This window comes from Cephus cinctus, unplaced genomic scaffold (genome assembly GCF_000341935.2).
Source record: "Cephus cinctus unplaced genomic scaffold, Ccin1 Ccin1_scaffold0599, whole genome shotgun sequence".
Taxonomy (NCBI): Eukaryota; Metazoa; Arthropoda; class Insecta; order Hymenoptera; family Cephidae; genus Cephus; species Cephus cinctus.
This window is the reverse complement of record NW_014333245.1, coordinates 29,189-37,752: the sequence shown is the minus strand read 5'-3', so window position 1 is coordinate 37,752 and position 8,564 is coordinate 29,189. Positions and strand designations below refer to the sequence as shown.

At 34.1% G+C, this 8,564-nt stretch overlaps 1 long non-coding RNA gene across 1 annotated transcript; it reads left to right on the top strand.

Annotated features, from left to right (window-relative positions):
* The first annotated feature begins 251 nt into the window (after nt 1–251).
* Nucleotides 252–8,118, top strand: LOC112494547. The gene is made up of 3 exons (XR_003060075.1): nt 252–1,022; nt 1,124–1,288; nt 1,537–8,118. It is a non-coding gene; the product is annotated as an uncharacterized LOC112494547 (long non-coding RNA).
* Nucleotides 8,119–8,564: the final 446 nt, after the last annotated feature.

The following is an 8,564-nucleotide window of genomic DNA, read 5'->3' as shown; positions in this document are numbered from 1 at the left end:
TCTGTACTTATGTATGTATGCACATACATACATTTGAATTTCAGTGCTGGCCATCGACATATAGTACTGGACTGCTCACTGTAGCTGCAGAAAGTGTAATTAGGAATAGAAAGAGAGAGCTAATCGTAAGGACCATGCTGTCCTTCTCTTGGGCAGGAGCGGAATCAGGAATAAGGGAACCCCGCACAGTAAAATGTATGTTTCATGATGAACTTTATTTATATATTTTATAAGTTTAAAAATTGATTTAATCTTATGTTAATCATAAAATTTAAGGTTATTTTTCCATTTTACTTAGTTGTGAAAGCTTATCGTATTGGCTCAAAATACAGGTCTCCCGGTAGTCCACACTTAACACAGCGAATCACCATTTTTTTAGTAATATTGAATTTTGATAAATTCAACTACAATAAAGTAATCAAGACAATTGAGATTTGACTCACGGAGGCTTTTGTTTCCATGATTCGACTGTAACAACGTACATACATTCTAGATGTGCGGAGTAATCTTTCACATGGTTCTCATTTTGCATATTACAGTCCTGAACCCCTTCCATCCAGAAACCTTTCGACCAATAGAAAAATTATAGAAAAGGACAGATCGGTCCTTACGATTTGCTCTCTCTTTCTATTCCCGATTACCCTTTCTGCAACTACAGTGAGCAGTCCAGTACTATATGTCGATGGTGCTGGCTTAACTGGCACAGATATGCGGCGTTACAACATTTTTGCAGGGCTTATACACCACATGCGCAGTTCAATTCGAAAAGTACAACCTTATACGTGAAGTGAGTGAAACAGCTGTGTGCTCGCTGGGTTACCTCCGAATACAGTCGTACGCATTCCACACTCCAGTATACGAACGTCGATTTCACCTTTTCACGTGAAATATCGTGTCGAGTCTCCTCACGTGATTAGTCTATTATTTTCACGAGTTGAGATTGATCATAATTGGGTGAGTTGCTCACATTCGTCATTTTCACCCAATCCAAGAACCGTGATAGGCCCCCTAGAGTTTCAGTGGTATGTACACAAATTTTTTACTTTTTGTTTAATCATTGTTTTCTCTTTCGTCATTTCCAAAGATATATTTTCATTACTGGTGTTATTTTGTTCGCCGATAGGATTACCACTTTTGTTCAGAAACAAGTATTGTTTCACCTAACTGAGAACTATTCGCAGGAGAAATGATTACATTTATTTTATTAGACACTAATTTTCTATACGCAGATTTATACTGAATCGTGGTGGGATTATCTTGGATCTTGGGATAACTTATAACTCAACAGGTATTCAACAACATTACTATTTATTAAATCTTCCACAAGATGATAATTACAGCCTAGCTTGAAACCATGACAAGGATCATACAAAATATATATAGATAGGTTGAATAGAATTTGGATGTTTGAAGTATGGCTTAAAATTTTCTTTGGCTTTATAACTTAAGTGAGCTCCTAGAGCTTCATAAGCTATTTTTATGAGTTGTATCACCTTCAAATGTTACGCTTACTACATTGATACTTTTTTCTTGCAGCTTAATCAGTAAATTTTTTAGTAAAATAGATTTTTATACACCAGTTAAAGAGTTAATTAAATAGTGGGCCATTGGAGCTTCGAATCCACCATTTATATTGACTACCATGAAAACTAATGCTTTTGAAGCAATTTTGTTCCGTCTGTCTTTGTTTAATTCATTTAACTGATCCCCTAAATCAATAAGACCTGTTCACGAATGAGTATTTTTATCCCATTCAATATGCTGCTTGATGTGCATTTCATTAAAAGTAATATTAAAGACAAGCTTTTTACCTTTTGCTGCCTCACGCTTATTTCAGATATATTTTTAATAATTTCTTCAGAAATTGCTGGCTTGTAACCTTTGGTACATATCCAACTGTGAAGGGTTTGAATACAAGGTAGGCAATTTAAAAAATTATGTCTGACAACTTCATATGCGGCCGGAAAATGAAAGTGAAGGGTTCGAGCAAAGTTCTTCAAATGGGATGGAAAAGATGCTGTTGATTTAGGTTCTCTCATACGTATTATTAGTTCTTTTAAATGTGATAGTAATCCTATAAAAAAATGAAAAATATTATAACAATAGGATAGTATATTTTCTTAATTAAAAAAATTTTTTTCAAAACATTTATTTCATTAATATAAATTTGAGTACATTTCTATTATAATATTGATGTATCATATACTTTAATATAAAATCAGAATGTAGCTTAAAACAGCTTAAAATGCTTGAATAGATCATATATATATTTGGAGATAATAATATATACAAATTATAAAATAGAACATTATTTTTTAAATCAGAAAAATATAATCAATAAAACACAGTACACTTTTTTTCAATTATAATATAATACAAATATAAATATAAATAAATATAATAATAATAAGAATAAAAATTAAACCTTCAGATTTACTGCAGCATTAAATTCCTTCTTGATATGCAAAGTATTGATTATATCTTTCAAACTTAAATTTCTTTTTCTGATACGTGAGCTTTGACTATGAGCTGCTCAAATTTTAGATCTTTCATAAGCTGAATATCTTAAGAATCGACTCTAAGTTCTATCTGAGATAAAATCTTCTCGACAGATATACTCTGTGGTAAAGCCTTTTTATACTATTATGCATAAAAACTGCATTCACATCATTACTGTGAAAAAGAATTCATTACCTTTTCATACTGTTTGATTCAATTCAAATTGATTGCAAACTTTCTCTAAGAGAATTTGTGAAACACAGCTTATTTGTACTTTTTTCAGTCTTTCTTCATTCCAATGTGATTGTGAACTCAAGTCATTGGTTTAACAATTTTCTTGAGAATTTGTCTCTTTATCCACATTATTTTCTAAACTTGCATGTTTCTCTTCATTTTCTGCATAGCTATTAATGCTAATATTTCTAACTTCCGTTACTTATTGAAGAACGACATGTATTTTCACTGTTTATTTGAGGTACTGCTTCTAGGGATAGCCGCTTTCATCTCCTCAGCTCATCTACATGAAAAAATGCTTCCTTGTTAAAATGATCACTGCAAATGTGCATTGTTTTGAAATTTGGAGATTTCTGCAATTTTATAGCATTGATCCATTTTTTCCTTAATAATTCATTTTTCAGAAACCTGTATTTACAATAGGATGTAATATATGAATGTCACATTTATAGATTAAAAGTAACACTACAAATAAATGCAATACTTACATATGAAAGCTCCGATTGGAAATTCGACTAGGTTCCGCTTTACAAACAATACATCTTTTGTCATGGTCTGAAATGTTTGTCTTTTATATTGTATATCACAATAAGATTAAATATGATTTTTCAACACAAAGTATCATATATGGAAAACACACAACAAACCATAATGGCTACAATAACTCGCCAATTTCATCGTACGTGGAAGAATATTACTACTGGATATTATTTTTTTTTCGCCTATTCGCCATTTCAGGCTCGAGATAATTAAAAATAAAACGTGCGATTTTCATAGAAGATTATAATTGTACATATATCTGTGAATTGGCATAGATCTGATGATTTTTATATTTAAATGTATGTATGCGAAATGGATTGAAAAAAAAGACACTAGAAGTGAGATTCGAACCGCAATCCCACAATTACTAGCTTTGAATGCTACCGTATGAGCTACGCGTCCTACTCGAATAGTGTAACATAATGGGTGCACATAAACCGCTCGCACAACTTCAAAGTCGATTTTCTCGAGAAATTCTGAATATGATATCGGATTGCTTTGGGAAATTACTATTTGAGTTCTTAGCCTCATGTACCATGAATATAAAAAATTACAAAAATCCGATTGTTAGAGACTCCTCTTGTTAGTTAAAAGTTTTGGTAGTTATTGATTCTGCCAAAAACCTTAAAAAACTGTAAGTTCAATAGTGGTGGGGGTAGGTCATACGATAGCAATGAGTTGGCTGGAAAAATATTAATTTTTGAAATAAGAACATTCCGTGAGGTCTTAAGATAGCTATTGCATGAACGAAAATAATGATTCTTCATTGGTAGGAAACTATGTTATTCTATATCGAATTATACATGATCAGGAATTATTTCACGAATTTTTACCACCTAATTACGGAAATATAGGCATTCAAAGTTGGTCAGTTTAACATCAGAGTATATGAACGGGAGGTATACGACCGCATTTAACGAGATTTTATGATTATATTAGGTGGGCAACTAAGTTCCCGCTGTTTGTCAATAGATGGCTCCAACAGTAAGTGCTGGCCGATTTTGACATATCCAAAACGTCATGAACCAAGCTTAGACATATGGTAAACAAACCGTTGTGACACATTAGTGATTTTGTTTTGGCGTCATACTTTTGGTTGTGTGAAAATGTCTGATTTTGTGCCAAATAATCGTTATTTGCGGGAAGTGTTAATTTTCTTCTTTCATTCAAAGAAAACGGCGGCTGAAGCGCATCGAGAGCTTTAAAAAGTTTACGGAGATGCTGCTCTAAGTGAAATAACGTGCTGTGATTGGTTCCGTCGCTTGAAAGACGGTGATTTCGATGTTGACGACCATCCGCGTAAAGGAAGGCCAAAAACCTTCGGAGACGCTGAATTGGAGGCATTGCTCGATGAGGATCCGTGCCCAACGCAAGAAGATCTTGTTTTAGCATTAGGAGTTACCTGCCAAGCCATTTCCAAGCGATTGCATGCGTTGGGAATGATTCAGAAACAAGGAACTTGGGTTCATTATGATTCTACAGCATGACAACGCTCGGCCTCACGTTGCCAAACCCGTTAAAACCTACCAGGAAACGCTCAAATAGGAAGTCCTACCCCACCGCCGTATTCCCCAGATATTGCGCCGTCCGATTATTACCTGTTCCGGTCGATGGCACATGTTCTGGCTGATCAGCAGTTCCGCTCATATGAAGACATCACAAAATGGCTTGATTCGTGGATAGCCTCGAAAAATTAACACTTTTACCGTAACGGTATTCGAGCTCTACCAGAAAGATGGGAAAAAGTTGCAGTTAACGATGGGCAATACTTTGAATGATTCATTTGTAACAGTTTTTTACACTAAAGTTGCATTTTCATAAAAAAAACAGCGAGAACTTAGTTGCGCACCTAATATTAAAAAAAGATAAGGCTTCGCAAACCAGTAGATCATATGAATTGAAGTTTTAAGATTCATTCAAAGAAAGAAAAACGTTCGATCGCTATCACGATAAAAAAATATTCAACGTCGAAGCAAGGAAAATGTATCTGAAAGAGCAGCCTCGGCTAGTCAACCATCGATATCTGGCAACAGCGCGAAACCACACCTAACCTCACCGTTAGCGCCAATTTCGAAACAATCAATCGAGCTTAACATGTTTTGAGTGTGAAGTTGCAATTTAATTTTAAATCAAAAACTATCTGGAGCCATTACTTAGTTTAGGATATCGTGCCGCTGGAAATTGCATATATTTTTGAGTGCGTTTTACACAGTTCAGGGAGAAGGACTGGGAAATTTAAGGTTACGAAAAAAGTAATCAACGACAGTAATTACGAGTTTTCAATCAATTTTTTTTTATTTGCTCTTTATGACTGAAGCATTGTTCATTTACAGACATATCTATAATTATACTGTAATATTACCTTTTATCCTCTTCAGTTAAATTTTTTTTTCAATTGTAATTCTTTCCGGCAGATCTCTTTGGCAGCTTCTTCGATCGCTTTTCCAACGACTCTCTCGTATCTTTTTGTCAGTGTGGCGTGGGTAACTGGAATATTCAATTCCAACAGAATGGTATTCTTCCTATTCTACAATTCACAATAGCTAAGAAAAAAAATCTAAAAATTCATGAACTAAAAATATGCATGGATTTATTGACACATAGATTTTAAGTTATGTACAGTCGGCTCAAACGATTCTGACGCATAAAAAACGTGGCTAGAGGAGAAGGCTTCCCCTACTTAGCACGCTCTTTAGTCTACCCTGGTTAAAAAATACGATAGAAAACGATTTTTAAAAAATCCTATCTAATCCAATCGTGTTTTTGGTTCGTAAAATTTAGATTCGTTATCTAATATTTCCTATACAATTTCTATCGTTTTTAATAGGTTTATTATTGCATATTATATAGGATCACTTTATGCATGACACGACAAATTGATCGCTAGTTAACTGTATTAAGAATGCATTGTACATAAATTCTCAACCAAAAGATTGATTTCGTTCAGTGTCTTGCGATAAGGGAAAAATTTGACAAAAAACAGCGTCTTGGAGATATTAAGAATATCTCTTTTTTTATCGGAAAAATTAGAGACTTCATTTCATATGAAAGTTGTCTACCGAATATGTAAATTAATTTTTTTAATTCATTTATTAGTAACTTTTTGGCATTATTATTAAAAACAAACATTCTTCCTATCTTCCAAGACGTCGATTTTTTTCAGTTTTTATTCTCGTGTCAAAGCACTCAAATTCAAATCAAATCAGATTCTTGGTGGGAAATGTACGTGCAGTGCATCCTCAAATTCATGATAATTGTTGAGAAAACCATTTGTTATTAAGCCATATAAGAAGGTTATCGTTTATTTCATATTCTTCCCTAATAAGTTGGTGACGATAGAAAACGATTCGATTCCTATCACGCATTTTCATATTAATACATATAAAAATATGATTCATATAGAATCATATAGAATCATATAGCATCATATACGTAATAGAACGTGAATTTCATATTACCATAGATAGACGTACTGCTTATATGAAAATACATATAGGTATAGATTAAATTTCTATTGTATTATTACGATAAAGCAACAACCTGATAGGTTCAGATTACATTAGATAGAAACTCTATCATCACTTCAACTTGATGTAGATAGGACTGATAGAAAACGATTGAAATCGGCAATTAGTTTTATCGTTTCTTATCGAATTCTATCGTATTTTTTAAGCGGGTACGTCATATACTGCGCGTAATAGATGCGCTGTGACGTGCGCTTCTACCCAGGGTCTGCGCAATTTCATCTATCGCTAGAAAGGACCGGGTCCCGAAAAGGAAACGGAACACTGTGTAAAATGTAAAAGAATGTAATTAATAAAACGAGTACTGATACAAAAAGAAAACAGGAAAGAAAATAAACCAAAAGGTAACAGAAAAGAAAAGAAAATAAATCAGCAGATCGTAGAACTCGGAATACAATGCATTAAAAGACGCAATACTGGACTCATGGAGGCTAGACAGAAGGAGACAAAACTGTGGATACCAGGAATGGATCCAAATATGTGTCGAGTAAGCGTTTCCGATGAAACCGCTTGGCGGCGCTGTAAACAGGGAAATCTCAACCAGGGGGTGTCAACTGGCATAAGAAATCGTCGACACTAGAATAGTTAATGTCTAAGGAAATAACCGAGAGGGCACCAACAAAGTGTTGGCGTATCTAACAGTAGTTTTGAATTACACGCTTTTGTAGACCTGTAACGCCCGTTTTCTTCGACGCGGTTCAAATGACAGATCAGCTGAAGTCGGTTCACATGTGAACTGACATCAAAATCAGGATGTATTTCTTCAGCTCTAATTTGATCCAGATCAATTGAACTTTTACGTCATATCTTCATTTTTGTAACGAAAGTTTCCATTCGCTATTGCTGTCGACCAGTATTTCGAATATCGTCGTTACATAATGGAAAGTGCGAACAAAATTAGAAGATCTGCAAACTTTACAGAAAATGATAAGATTTTATTATTTGATTTAATAAATAACAAGAAAGATATAGAAAATAAGCAGACGACTGTTGTTGGTATGAAACAGAAACACAAATGTTGGGATGAATATGGGCTTTTACAGAAATGTCGAAGCGTTGATGAATTGTTGGGAAAATATTAAAAAAAAAAACCAGAAAACACTTCACTGAAGAGAGGAAAGAAACCTATCGAATACTCTAATCTACTTATGACGATTCAATTGCATCCAAGACAAATTAACTACTATTGCCACTATTTTTACTACTATTATTATATTTATACTTATATTAAATGTAGGTTTTTTTTTTTTCTATCATTAGCCTGCATTAGTTCATTTATATTCCCATATTGTATAAGTTGCTTCCATGGACAAGGAAGATTTAAATATGGTTCACATTGGGGCACTTGCTCTTACGGCGGTTGCAACAATAATGGCCATAACCATATCCACTATGAAGCGAATTCCTAAAGCTAATATAGGGAACCGTCTATTCCAAATTCCAAAAAGACGTTCTACGGTATTGCGTGTTCTTATGTATGCTTCATTGTATCGTTATTCTGCTTTAACTTGTGGATTTAATATGGGCGTCATGAGATAGTTCTTCAGAGCATAACCGTTGTCCCCTAGTAATATTCCATTTTCGTATGCTCCATGCTGAAAAGCCGCGGAAAGTCGACTGCTTTTGAAAATAGTCGCATCATGTACTGACCCTTGCCACCGTGCTACAATGGTAGATATTCCCAAAATTGTAGTTGACACTACTTGGACATTCATAGAAATGTAACCCTTTCTATTTCTGAATAGTTCTGCATCTCAGCCGCCTGAA